This window comes from Haemaphysalis longicornis, unplaced genomic scaffold (genome assembly GCF_048455015.1).
Source record: "Haemaphysalis longicornis isolate Haplotype H1 unplaced genomic scaffold, Haemaphysalis longicornis Haplotype H1 scaffold_1, whole genome shotgun sequence".
Classification (NCBI taxonomy): domain Eukaryota; kingdom Metazoa; phylum Arthropoda; class Arachnida; order Ixodida; family Ixodidae; genus Haemaphysalis; species Haemaphysalis longicornis.
The window spans coordinates 277032451-277047293 of NW_027526203.1; the positions used below are offsets into that span (position 1 = coordinate 277032451).

The 14843-nt window shown below is 48.8% G+C and overlaps 1 pseudogene across 1 annotated transcript in view; it reads right to left on the reverse strand.

Moving 5' to 3' along the window:
* Positions 1 to 12746, reverse strand: part of LOC144146562 (uncharacterized) — a 93216-nt pseudogene extending 80470 nt beyond the window's left edge. Inside the window, exon 1 of the transcript XR_013317685.1 lies at positions 12475 to 12746. The product of XR_013317685.1 is annotated as an uncharacterized LOC144146562 (transcript). The remainder of the gene's footprint in view (positions 1 to 12474) is intronic.
* Between the last annotated feature and the right edge of the window lie 2097 nt (positions 12747 to 14843).

A 14843-nucleotide genomic window follows, 5' to 3' on the forward strand; every position in this document is an offset into this window, starting at 1 on the left:
TTGAAAAGAGCAAAGCCAAAAAAATATAGAAAAGACGGCTAGCTGGGATGGGCAAGGAGATGGCCCACATGCAAGGTGCTATTTTCGCTTTTTGATGCTTTCTCTCTTTTGATGCTCTTTCTCATTCCATGCGAAACAATTCATTTAAAGTTCATCCGACTACCTTGACAATTTTGCTCTAAAAAAAAAAAACAGCATGTGGGCCACATTCACAGAGAAGCGCCACTACCGGATGGAAGACACGTTTCGTCGAGGTCAGAGCCTGAAGACATGTGCATTCGTTTCCCGTGTTTCCATGCAGCTTCGCGCCGTGTATATCTGCAATGTACGAGGATGAGAATAGCGTAGATGCATTGAATAACAACATAGTTACAAAAATCTTGGAAGGGAATCAGTAGCAACTGCAGGGCGAAGAGAGCAAAAACATAAATACAGCCTGATAAGCACTCTAAAAAACAAAAGACCGCACTTTAAGGACGCCGTATCTAGAGGTTCCAGGCACAACGAAAGGAACAGAATCGTCGGAGTTGGCGAAATTGATGAAAAGAAGCAGAATAAGAGACATCCGGGCCTACAGCAGATAGAGCAAGCAATAAAGAGAGAAGGAAGTTCAGGAACAACGACGAAGAAACTCGCTAGTGTGGCAGTCAGAATATATATGCCCTCGGAAAAAAAAATGGGGCACCGCAACGAACAAAATAATGAGTAAAAGTAGCGGATTGGTTCTATGAGTATTTGTCCGCTTGCAATACGATAGGAACAATGATGAAAGAAAAACTTTGTAGGTGGTGTTGCAACAGTAAATAAACGCTCTATATACGCAGCGTGCGAAGGAACTGAAACGAGGAAATGCTGCAGGAGACCACGGAATAACTGTGCGCGCCCTAAAGGATGCCGAAGGTGTTGTACCGTGAAAGCTGCAAAATTAATCGCGGAATGACTCAAAACTTTAAAGGTATCACAAGCCTGAAAAGAAACGAACCTTATCGGAACCCACAAGAAACGTCATGTCAAAGAGCGTAGCCTAGCCTCTTGTTCTTGGAACTTATTTACTGCAGCCATTGTGGGCCAAAGTAGTCCGACTGTACCAAATGCGTTGGGGTTCTTTGCCGCATGCCCCGGCGCAGCCCAACGCAGACCAAACATGTGAAATTGGGCCAGATAAGGCATATAATTTTTATAATAGTGTAAATATAAATCACTGTAAAAGAAAGAAAGGAAGACGAATAAACAAAGTATACAACAAGAAGTTGCCCAATTTGGCTATTGATATCCCAATTTGGCAAGGTTGGCGAAACGGAGGAGCAACGTAAGAATGCTTATGCATTAGTAGACTATTCTCAGAATTTTTGTAACTTTTTCCAACGAAGATTGCCATTTTTTTGAAATGCTGGAAAAGAAATTAGAGAAGAACACGAGACACGGGTGCGGACCGAACCTGGGAAAGAAAGTAGAGAAAGACACGAGACCCGGGTGGAGACTGAACCAAGGTTCGGTTCCCGCCCAGGGCTCATATGTTCATTTCTAATGTATCTTCAAGCATTTCAAAAATTGGTGCAGCTTGCACTAGTGGTGCAAGGCTGGAGAAACAGCAGAGCTGGCGGCCCCTTTCCCTTCGCCGGAGAACCGGCTGTTACACCTCACATGGATTTCCGAACTTGCCGCTGACAGTTCTCGATCACTGGCTGGCCCGGATCGTTTTGTCCGCAGGCTTTCACATCTCTCCCAAAGCGGACCGCGTTAGCACGCGCTAGAACCAGCGGCAACCGGCTTCGCGAACTCGGCGTCTGTGCTCCCCACTTCAGGCGCGAACGCACATGAACTAGCGAGGAGAACAGCACGCGAGAGATCACTCCACGAACGCTGGGCAGAGTGTTCTCGAAGGTCGAGCTGGTCGACACCGGGCGCTCTTCACGAGGCGCAGGCTCACGTGCGGTCGGTATTTCTTCTGATATTTTTTACGAGCTCCTCACGTGGCGAAAGTCCAGGCTCAAGCCTTACCGACGCCGGGTGCTCCTTACAAGGCGCATGCTCACGTGCGCTCGGTGTTCTAAAGCAAAGCTTTTTACCTCTACCCCCCAAGGGTTCTTTCGCGACCTTTGGTGTCACCAGAAAACTCCAGCGAATAAATAAAAGAATTTACTGGCACCGCCGGGAATCGAACCTGGAACTAATAGATTAACAAAGCGAGAGCCCGTTGTCTTAGCGATTTAGCTACGAGCCCACGCGAAGACGGGGAAGACAGGTGGTGTACTCACCAAGCACATCTACGGGTTTACCCCCTGCGTTCTCGCTGAATGCCGCGTGAAAGCGTCACGCGACCACTCATGCCCGTCTAGTGGCCCTGTGTGCACCTTGCTCTTGTGCTAAGAGTTACAAGAATTAAAGGAAGCTCACACCAATGCATGCATCTCACTTCTAGTACGCCAATGTGCTAAAGCCTGTGGCCTCCAGTGTTCACGTAAAAAATCACAGCTCCTTGTCGTCCGCCCTCACGCCAAACCAAGGAATACATTCAAATACTCCTTGATGGCCAGACCATCACTCCAAGCCCCAGCATCAAGATCCTGGGCCTACATCTCGAGGCTAACACAAAGAGTGACGTCTCCTTGCAGCGCCTCAAAAACAGCATTAATCAAATCATACACATGATCAGGCGAGTTGTCACCAAGAAGCGAGGCCTCAAGGAATCCGATACCTTTCGATTAATTGAAGCTTTTGTCCTCTCGAGAGTCACTCACGTCAACCCCCTGTCTTCTCCTCGACAAGGAAGACATAGAGATGCTTTATATAATGAGTAGAAAGGCGGTCGAGCAAGCTGGTCGGTCTTCTCATGAGTGCGTCCACAGAGAGTCTGCTTAGCACGGAGCTCTACAACACGGTGGAAGTGCTGATAGAGGGCCATCTTCCTGTCCAGAAGCTCCGAACGAACAGAACTGCGGCGGGTTGCCGCATCCCTCCCCAGTTTGGCTGGGCAGCACAGAATGTCACTCCGCTTGATGTACTCCTGGACTTTTGTCGATCGTGGCTACCTTCAGATCCAAACTCCTTGCTTGTGCCTCACTCAAGACCGAAGACATGACGGCAGCAGAAGAGGCAGCCATCGCCTTGGATCTCACTCAGCCAGGTGTTCGTAAGGTAGTCACCGATTCCCAACAAGCCTACCGGAATTACCAGTCGGGTTTGGTGTCCCGACCTGCACTGTGTGTGCTGAAAAACCACTCCCCAAATAGTTACATTCAGCTCATCTAGACACCCGCTCACGCTTCCATTGAGGGCAACAAATACGCCCACCCAACAAGCCTGCGCTTTTACCTCCCGTGCTATGGAGCTGCACGAGGGCAGTCACCCGCTTGTGATGTTCAGGGAGATAACCCAGCACTATCGCCTTCTGAGACAGACCGTACATTCGACTTACCCTGACCTTTCCAGAGAACAACAAACTACCCTACGGCTCATACACCGGGCTCCTTCCCACAGCCTTCGCGTCTTCACTTAATGTATCCGAATCGCTACGACGCTGAATGTAAATTTTGCTCAGAAGTAGGAACACTCCGCCCCGTAATCGGGGTGTGCGACTTTAGCCCTGAGCACCCTCCTCTCTTTCTGTCAACTACCCAACAAGAGCAATGGGAGATGCTACTGTCCAGGCCCTCTCTACCTACCCAGCTTCAGCGGGTGGACAGAACACAGGCCGCGCGGACTGCATATGGGCCCAACAGAAGAAGGAATCACTCCCCAGGGCTGCACTCTGGGCCGTTCAGAAACCTGAAAAGAAGTATTTCTTCCTCCTCCTCCTCCGTCTCTGCCGCAAACCTCATCGCCTCCGTCCGCGGCGCAGAGACGGAGAAGTAAGATCGTCTAACACCGGTTCTGAGCTTCCTTTAATTTTATAAAAAAAAGAGTTTCCACTCATATGCTACACCAATACAACTCAACCAACCACCGTTCATGCATCATACATTGATTTAACCTTACCAAGAATATCTCTTTGAAGTAATAAATGGTGTGGCTAAGTGCATTTCACTTCTCTCTGGTTTTACTATTTGTAGAGCGATGTGAGTTAATTTAAGTGACGTCGCATGGGTAATCGTTATGGGTGCCGTTTACAACTTTGCATCCCACCACATTCACGGGGTGGATTGGCGCGATTTTTTTTTTCTTGGTATTTTTTTCTGGAAACGTTTGACAGCAGAACTAAAAGCTTAAATAGCCCTGCTGTTAAAAAATGGCAATCTTCGTTCTACAAACAGTTACTATATTTCCCCTATCCTTTCCTAAGCGTTCAGGACTGGCTTTCCTTTCTGCATTACATATATATATATATATATATATATATATATATATATATATATATATATATATATATATATATATATATATATATATATATATATATATATATATACATATATATATATATATATATATATAGATATACGCAAATGCGCGCACGCACGCACAGCCACACGCACATGCATGCACACAGCCTCTGGACGCACACGGAGGCACGTGTGTGTGGGTGCGTGCATGTGTGCGTGTGTGCGCGCGCGCGGCGAAGTTGCACGGTAGAAAGTTTCGAAGTGTGTGTAACTGTGTTGGATGCTTTAGACGCAGATTCAAACGGAATTGACAAGTCCGGCAAATTTCTAGAAATACATGATGACTGATACTCGTTCCTTTGACGCAGTGAAGGACACCAAGTCGACACGGAGCAATTTTGCAGTTCACCAGGAAAACTACCAGTGGGCTGAAGTATCGCGACTCGGCTTCAGCAGGCGTGAACCACAGAGTTACATGCAATGATCGGCACGGAATGCGGGTTGCACATGACAGCAGGCCTGCTTGCGAACAATTCGTAGTGGTCAATTCGGATTGGAGTTTGCTCGCTTAAAGGCTGAAAGATGGTCCGGGTGCTTGGGAATGGAAGCTTCGTTATTGATGTCATGTCTGTGTTCAGCGCTGCGGCCATTTTTGAGCGCAATGGTTCGACCCAGGCTAGTGGCTGAGAAGTTTGACGGACCGATGCTGCGCAAGCGTTCGGTACATGTTTGTTTCAAGCAGTGCTTACTTGTCCCCGATTACGCTAGCGTTTATCGACGGCGATTTCCGCGACCAAGCGATGCGGCCCAATCGCGCTTGTATACCAAATAAACGCTCGTCGTTGGGACATAAAACGACTGCATAAGTAATGCGGGGCCAGGTGTGTAGATGCAAGCTCAAAGCTACAGTGCACGTATAGCGCGCACTCGCGGGCTGCTTGGCCGAGCAGAACAATGAGCATCACTAAAAGGGCAATTTTTGCTTGAGCAGCCGCCGGGCCTGCATCAACATTCCCTGAGCATCGACACTACACGCGCCACTCCTCCTCTCCCCCAGCTTGTCGTCCTTTCCGAGGCAGCCCTCGGCTGGATGTAGAGCGTGTTGGCTGGGCTGCTCTCACGCGCGCTCACCCCTCCACGGCCACTGACTTGGCCCCGGGGAGGAGCGGACCTTCCGCCCCCTTTCTCGGCTGAGGCACGTTCGAGGCTTCGGCGCGCGCCTTCCTTACTCGATGGGCCGCAAGAGCAATGCGCTACCGATAAGGACGAGTCTGACGGAAAGACGGAGAAAGCGGAGACCTTGCATCCGCTGAAGCGGCTCACGCACGTGCCGAACGTCTCGCGAACCAGACGGCTTCTGCGGCTGCTAACTAGCTCACCGAAATCGTCTTTAGGCACGACCGTCGACGTGATGACATTTGGAGACAGGAAAATTACCTCAACGAACGATCGCGGACTTAGGTCTGTGAGGTACGTCTCTAATTGCAACGTGGCTGGCTACGCGTCCTACCTCGGTGCAACTGAACCAGTACAAAACAGAGACCCCCCCCTTTAATGCATGCCGATAAAAACATTTAATAAATTCTATTGTTCTTGCGTTCTTCACAACTTTTCAAGAGGGATGATGTTTTCGTGTTCTCTATGCTGGCGCATACGCTACTCATTTGCAGCTCAGGAAGCACATGCTCTGACGATGCTTGTCTTTTCCCGAAGGCATAGAAAGGTCAGCCAAAGCATTTGGTTTACATACGAGCGTCCGTGCACACCGCCGATCACAGGAACTCGAGTCTTTATGAAAATTCAATTACACATAAAAACAATATTCTGCAGCTCACTGTGCAACGAGCTGCTGCCTCCATGTCCGATTTATGGCCAGAATGAATAAACGCAGAATCAGCCCACCCTCAGAGCGCCCCGCAGTTGGCGTCGGTAAAAAAAAAAAAAAAAGAAAGTGGTAGAGAATTTGTCGGCTGCGTGGAGAGCATTGTGGTTCAGGCAATTTCGTTCAACAAAATTGCGGTAGCAAAATGAACATTCCGGCGAGTATTGGTACCAACTGTTAAAATATTTTCAGTAGACCCCTGGATTTGGCAGAGTATTGCAAACGCAGCAAACATTTTTTTTAACATAAACTTATCGTAAGCAAGCGTTTTGCTGGCGACGGCAGTTATAGGGACCTGCAGTCTGACCAATCGCGGCGTTGTATGCAGCACGAAAGTAACGAACTGAGATGGAAGGGGACACACTTTTCGCCCAACTTCGCCTTGCCATTATCTCCTTAAAACACATTAGCATGACTGTCATCAGTACGTAAACGCAAGCACAGTTAGAAATTGTATTTATTTATTTTTAGTTGTGTTGCTTGAAGTGCTTAATTGTAATTTAGAAAGCATCGTATTATAAGAAACTTTTAATTTGTGAGAGTTGAAGCAATCATGCGCGCGCTCGCTCGCTACAAACGTTGCGACGCAAGAAAACACCATGTTAGCTTTACCGAAGTTGACGCTATATAGCGCCAGACTGCTCTCGGTAAATGCAGGACACTCCTTAAAGGGACACTGAAGTCAAAATACAAGTTGCTCTAGATAGATAGATTAGCTTGCCGAGAACACGATTATACCACTCTTACGCGTAACTTTTTTTTTTTTAAATAAGGTAGAAAATAACGTAAACGTGAGGATCGGTGCCGCCGCCACTGGCTATACCGCGCAACTTGCTCCGGAAGTGCTTAAATCGTCTGGGGTGCGCAGCGTCTTTCCTGGTTACCGCTGGATGGTGCTACTCGCCCATACTTGGAAAGGCAGTTCCGCTTTTCGAGGACGCGTGCGAGCTACGCATGAGCGGTTATTTCGACGCCAACATTCGCGGGACCCAAAAAGGACATGTTCTTCTTCAACCAAGCCTTAATACTGATCACGGGACCCACGAAGGAACATTTTGTTGTGGTCCGGAGCTGCAAAGGACGTCGAAGTTTGGGAAAGCACGACCGATCTGACCGAAACTGACCAAACCGCTCGGTACGTGGTAGCGTTGTATTCGGTTACTTCTATACCGCTATACATCACCCCTGCCTCTCTTGCTTCCGGTTTATCGTGGCGCAAAAACAACTGCAGTCGATGTTTGCGTCGGTTTGATCAGCGTTTGAGTAGCGATCTCTCAGCAATTAAGGCATCTTTCGGCCCCAAATTAACGCTAAAACGGCCATGGGAAAGTCAGACTTTAGTTCAAAATCAACTTGCTGGTTGCCTTCAGTGTCCCTTTAACGTAGACAGCACGAGAGTGTTGGACCATACTTCCAGCATGAGTGTTTCCTCAGAACGTACAGCTCTGATTAACGAAATATTCATCCCGGAATTGTCGTTTGGTGATCGCTCGCCTTAGTGCTTGCGTCATAAGCGTTGCTGAAACAGAGGCTTGCATTATTTAGATTTTAGCTCGCACAAAACTAGAATTAGAAGCCAAATATTAATCAAATTTACACTTGGCAATATGGGGATAGGAAAAGAACGAGAAGCTCAGGACTGTTTTCTGACGACAAAAGAAACAACCTCTAAGTATTCGTACTGTTGTGCGGCTTTAGCGTAGAAAAGAAAAGGCTGCTCTTAGAGTGATTATCCAATGTAGTGAAGCTATTCCAAAAATATAAAGCAAACTAAAAAAAAAATAAATATAAGGCAGTTACGAATTCCTTTGCGTACATGCAAGGAAAAAGTTTGCTGCAACGCAACACCGACAAATTTCCGCTAACTGGGCAGCCTGGTATGGGTTCCGTGTAAGAAGTACAGAAAAGGTTGAAGACGCAGACTCCTGGAAACGTGAAAGAGCAACGAACTCCGCTTCCATCCTCTTTTCTGCGTCATTCTTCTTAAGCGACACCCATTTAATTCTCGCCGTTGTTTCCGGGAAGAAAACCCGCAAGTGCACCGTTCGCTCCTTTAAACTGCCAAAGTGTCGGTTCAGGATGACTTCTTAAGTGCCTACACCTCCGAGAGCACGGCCCGGGTTCCTGAAAGCACGAATGGTGTGCGAAGAGGTGGTTGAACTTACTTTTAAAAACTTCGGTGGGTTAGTCTTTTTTTTTTTTTGATGACTTCAACATGGTCGCTTTGCAACACAAAACGCACCGCGAGTCCATTTTTCCGCGAAGACCTTTTATTCGAGTATCTTGCCTTACGAGAAAGCGCGAGAAGGCCATTTCCTTCATTGCATGCTCTAAACCGTTTACTGCAGTATATGCATGAAATAACTTTAACTTTACCCGACCCATATTTAAATTCCTTGCGCATGCGTCCACTTGAAAAATAAAATGCGTGTAAACGCTCTAAAGGACGCCACCAGAAAAACATGTCCCAGGTCTCTTGAAGGGACTCTGCAAGACTTCCGATAAACGCTGTAACCATTTCCTTAGCGTCTAGAAGCACCGTGAAAGCTATAATTATCATTTATGAAGCTATAGTTATCAGTCAAAGCATTTAAGATTTGGATAAAAAGTTGAAAGTGTTCCAGGGTCTCTTTAAACGTACGCGTAAGTATGCTATAAGAAACTGATTGGAACGATGCCATGGATTGTGCGCATGCTTTTGCATGGATGCTGCCCTAACTGACCGCTGCCAATGAGGTAACTGATGGCTGATAAGCGCCGACCATATGCTACCTGAAAGACCAAACGTAACATTTACCAGCGTTTTTTTTTTTTTTTTTTCCAAAATGAATCATTCTGTCTCTCAAAATGTATCGCAGAAGGAATGCCGCCTAAAAAGATGGTATCGTTAAATGTTTGATTATGATGCCATTTTTTTCCCCGCACTCGCCTCCAAATCCACACTATGGTAAGAAAGGATCTGCACGACGACCACCACCACCGCTGCCCCACAAACTACACAGGCTTTGATGCCCTTTCTTGGTGACTGCGGTTTGGACCGCATCCTGTGAAAGTTATATCCAAACATACCTCACTGTGTGTGCGTTCCTGCGCCTGTTTGTGTTTTTTGTTTCTGTGGACGTTACTGTTTGTGCGCGTTCTTGTGTGCTTACGTGTCTTCAGTTACCTTTGTCCTTGGTAATTCCCATGCGGAGTAGCAAGCCAAGCTCGCTGCTATAGGTTGACTTGTCTGCATCATTAAAGTTATCTCTCCATCTTTCTGCACCCTACAGCTATACTGCTGACTTTGTAATTACCATCAGACTACTACAAAAACAATTTCCCTGTTTAATGGGGGAGTTTTTACAATGCCCCATGTTTTTACTTTATACCATTTCGGAAAGATATAAAACTTGGATCCTTCAGCCTAGTCCTGAAAACCTTTGCTTTCTTCGCGAAAGTTACGGCGTCAATTCGATTAAAAATACAATGTATCTTTAAACAGTAAGATGTTTTTAGTTAGCTTTTTCTTGCCACGCTTCAATGTCGCGAGAGCTCGTGGGCGGGTTTCGGCTTTGCGGAAGAGCCGAAGACAATGCATTTTTTTAATCTTTAATGTTTTGCTTACAGTATGTGTCATACATGCTTGATAAGCACACTTACGCTTCCCACATATATTTCATTTATCGGCTTGATTCGCCTGGCGATTTCGCGGCACAAGGAGCTCGTTGTCTTGAGATCGTCAGTCCACTTGTTTGATATTGAGATCGATAATCCATGCGGGCTGGCTCGACTAGCTGTGTTCAACTGATTGTTTCCATCGAGATTTGCGCAGTAAATAAACAGGCACCTCGGTCCCGGAGAGTACACGCCCCGCTAACAACGTTGAGCGTTATCGAGCGGGTTGCAGTTTCTGGCCAGCTTCGTCTATGGCGCGAGTTCGTTTGTCTCCGACACGGAAGGAGGGGGCGGCCGTCGAGCGAGCCGGAAAACGAGACGGCGGGGGACGGGCCCTCCTAATTGACGGCCCTAAGGGTCTCGCTGGCCACACTGCAACTGCTCGCTGTAATAGCTGCACAACCTACGACAGAGAACGCAGATGGGCGGCGGAGAGATATTGAACTGCTGTGGCGTCTACTTCTCGGCGCGCTAACCGTACTGGAGCCGCCCATTCGAATGTGCGGCCTAGGGAACCTCAACCTAACTTTACGCACTGAGCGCTGCCATTTTCCCTCGCGCCGCCTTAGCGTGCAGTCTTTAGCGCAGCACGCCCAATCGATCCAGGTTAAGCAACGGGGGCGAGAAGGATACATTCCAGGTCGACAGGAAGCAGAGCTGTGCAAGCGAAGCACAAGCCGTAGACAGAACAAGTGAACACACTTGCCGTGCTGCCGCAGTATCGGAAAAAGGCGTCACGTGGGTAGCGGGAAGCTGCAACAACGATACTGCATCGCCGTATTTAACCCATGCTGACATATTACGTTCGGGTAAAAATTTATGCTACATGCCAGTGGGTTGAATTTATAACGCCAGCGAAATGCAGTCGCACATGTTTAGGTACGATGACATTTCGCTGACCACCTCAGACCGTGAGTGCCCAATCACTTGAGTACGTGCAGGTAGGCACTGTTAGCAGTCAAGTACATTTCTGTGTCATATAAACCTTACTGCTGTAGAGTGTTACATTTTTTATGCCACAGAGATAGTTTAAGAATCTTTGGCGACAAAGTTTAGACGGACAATCGTAACGACAAGGAGGCGCACAATAAATCGAGGTTGACGAAATGTCAACCCGTTGACACCGAAGCCACAGTGCAAAAGTTTCGATAGCTTGCGAGCCAGGATATGAAAAGGCTGCGTCCATGGCCGTGTGGCAATAAAAAAAAAAAAGAAAAACTTTCGGCAATTACACACACTTATCGCGTTTAAAACACCCAAGAGCTGTGATTACGTTACATCCGCATTGCACATTTGCATAAGTATACGTGCAAGACGTACAGCCGGTAAAACGCTTGTCTATAACAGCGATTTCAACTTCAACCAGCTACATCCGAAAACTGCCGAAACATACTCGTTCTAAACATGTCGAAGGCAAAAGCGAAGGGCTAAGACTTCAGAATTCCGCAGTTGTTTTATTCAAATCCCGCTCCGGCGGGGCAGGATAGGGCTGAGAGTACGAACGCTGTGTTATAGACAAGCCTTTTACCGGCTGTACAGCCTTTTGAAACGGTGCGTACGTTTCCCACCTGCTGCGATGTGACCAGCCGATGCCCAAACCGATCGCATGGCCAGGCCACGCCCACTCGATGTATCGAGTGGCTGTGACCAGTCCAAGTCAGATACCTTGGTACAGGATGTGATGAAAACTGCCACGTTACAATTGGTTGGAAGTAACTCCTGCTCCGCCAATTTCAAAGAAACCACTGAACAAATATTATCCTTCAGTGACTTGCCTACCCCCAATGTAACGCCTCATAATTGGGGCCTTTGAAGTATTACAGTGAATGAATGAATAAATAAATAGACAACTGAACAATACGGCGGCGAAAGAACACCGGCTTTAAGACAGCCTACGGAACAATGCGCCGAGCTCTGGGAAACTTGGCAAAAAGCATGTGAAGCTGAAATTTAAATAATCTTTTTGTTTTGTTCTTTACATTCAGAGGCAAGAAATCCAAACTTCTAAGCTACCCAGACTCGTGAAGTTGGCACATTTTGAACCCATATAATTAGGGTGAGGTCTCAAACTCAAAATCAGAACTTTGCGCCCGACTCAGTACAAGAAATGACAAACCTAAATGGGTTTCCGCTGCTCCTAGCAATGATGTAGCCGCATTCAATACTAACCACGTAAATTGTTCGGCACCTAAGTTCTTAGGCCTCCAGCCAAGCTGCAGACCTGGGGACGAACAGAACGTCGCTTGGCAGCTAGGTAGGTAGAAGTTTGTGTGCGTGTACAGCGTGTGTGAAAAAGGAAAGCTTATTTCTCCCGCCGCAGAGGCCGGCATTCAGGTTTCGGCGAAAACGAGGCGGACGGAAACCGCGGATCCACTGCACATACCCGTGAGGCGCCAGAGCGTCCCCTTCGAACCCCGTTCCAACGGCTCACCGCCAAAACAAAAGCCGATTTGGCGCGGCACTCAACAGTTCACTAAAACCGGTCGATGCATTCGCGCGCGCGGAAACAATCCAATTGGGTAGGCGCGCGGGCGCTGGCAAAAAGGAACAGTAGGTTGTGGGCGCGTATGTGGGTCGTGAGAAGACGCGCTCGGGGAGGCGCCAAACACTCACCGCTAGTGCCGAGCGGGTCATCCGAAAGCCAAGTGGCCGGGGCCGTCGTCTGCAGCAGCAGCAGCAGCGGCCGCGGCCGGCCGAAGTGGGGAAAGAAGCGTCGTTACGGCTGAGGTTCGCCGGCGTGTCTGCGCGCCGCTGTTGAGGCGCGTGGGCTAGCTTCAAGGACGGCATCTCCCGTCCAAGCGGCCCGCCGCGGCCGATGCTATCGGTTGCCGCCCGGCGCGCCGCCGCCGGCACCGCCGCCTTTGTTCGTGCCTTGTTTATGCACGGCCTCGTGCACGTGCGCCGCGTGCTGCTGCTGCCGCTGCTGGTTGTGTTCGCGGAAGTGGCGGAGCCGCTCTCAGACAGCACGCGTTATCACCGCGTTTCCTGGGTGAGCCTTCCTCCGGCCGCAGCCCGGAGGAGCCACGCCAGGCGCGGTTCCGTTGCTGCACTGTCACGCAACACCTCAGCACGTAGGATCGCCTGTCCTTCACAGCGACCTCAAGGAGGGCGCTCAGACACGTCTAGGCGTCTTCGTGAAGGCTTGCTTTCCTTTCCTCTGCATGCCTAGCACACACATGAACCGCAGCTCGCGAGCAGAGAGAGAGTGGGTAGGCAGGGAGGGAACGTTCGCTCATTGCACTTCTAACTGTTCCAGAAATTCTCGCCATGGGGGGACCGATGACCACCACATTTCGTCGCTAGCTGTGCACCCTGGCTGTATTGCCAGTTTCAGCGGTTCAGTAACAACTGCAGCAAGATACTCGGATAGCCTTGGCCGTGACACAGAACTGTGTGTCCGGTGCGTGACCTGCAAAGAACAATTCTAGCTTCTCGCTTTGTCTACATGCATTTGAAATTTAATAGTTGGCTCCAGTAGCATGTTCGAGAGATGGTGGTTGTGAACCCCCGCTCCTTTCCCTCCCTCCCTCCCTCCCTCCCTCCCTCCCTCCCTCACTCACTCACTCACTCGCGCGCGCGCACGCACGCACGCACGCGCGCGCACACACACACACGCAGACGCACACGCGCACACACACACACACACACACACACACACACACACACGCACGCACACACACACACACACACGCACGCACGCAATGATAAATCATACGATACCAAGCAGCTAAATAAGTGAAATTTTACTGCATTAGGTAAAATCGTCAAGGTCGTTTTTACTTTTAAATATGGTACTCTGACTTGGGCTTGGTAAACGCTGGGAGTTTGGTCTGTCTGCCTGGTTGGTCACCCGTGGGTCACCAGTGATGAGCCAGCCGTAACTTACCGGAAGGGTGAGTCACCCACCAGTAACCTGTGACCCACAAAGTACTAGCGACCTACCCGTAGTCCACCAGCACTTCCCCGAGTACCCAGTGACCCACCAGCGAGCAATGACAGACCTTTGACTATCTAGCAACCCGCCGGTGGGTCACTATGCGCGGTGGGTCATCACACACAGTCAGCAACGTTGGTCACCAGTCGTGGTTAGTCACCTGACCAACAACGGCCAACCAACCGTGAACCACAAAGTGCCAGTGACCAGCAAGCGACAAAATAATGGCCCACCAGTGGATGACAGGTGGGTCACGGTTGTGGTGAACAGCTAGTGACCCCTGACCGCAAATTACTGTTATCCCACTGGTCACCCACTAGCGGCACACACATGGGTCACCTCCCACCGACGACCCGCGGGTGGGTCACTACTGGTCAGAAGCGGAGCAGTTGGTGACTGTGGTACAGATGTACACACAATCACCGGTAACTTAGCTTGCGGCACCTATACCTCGCCTAATTCGCTGCCGAAGTCGCAGTGCTATCGCACTGGTGTCCACGTGGCAAAGTGACAGCTGAAAGGGAATCTGCATTCTTAGGTAGTCTTCGAAATGCCAAATGGAGAACGGAATTAACGAATAATGGCGTTACCCGCGCAGGACGCCAGAAACGCTATCATTTTTCGACGTCATTGGCAGCGGAGAAAGCATATACGTGGACATTATTCTTTGTATCAAAGTATTGATGATTGACTGCTCTGAAAAAAAGTTTCGTTACGGCATCCCCATCGTCATTATCTTTGCACAGTATAGAGCTGGTGCCTTTAAATTTGTATTTTCAGGATTTTTCTCCAGAGTGCTCTCCACAGCAGATACACATTAATTCCGAATTGTAGCTTGAAGTTCAAAATCTATGAGCCGAATTCGAAGTTTGCGGAAAAACGCACGCACATGCCATGTCCTCTTTGTGCCCCATGCACCCACGGACTCACCCAGTGCACACATGCGCAGTGCTCCTGACAACCAGCGAGAAAGAAAGAGAGAGAGAGAGAGAGAGAGAGAGAGAGAGAGAGAGAGAGAGAGAGAGAGAGAGAGATAAGCGTTGAATAA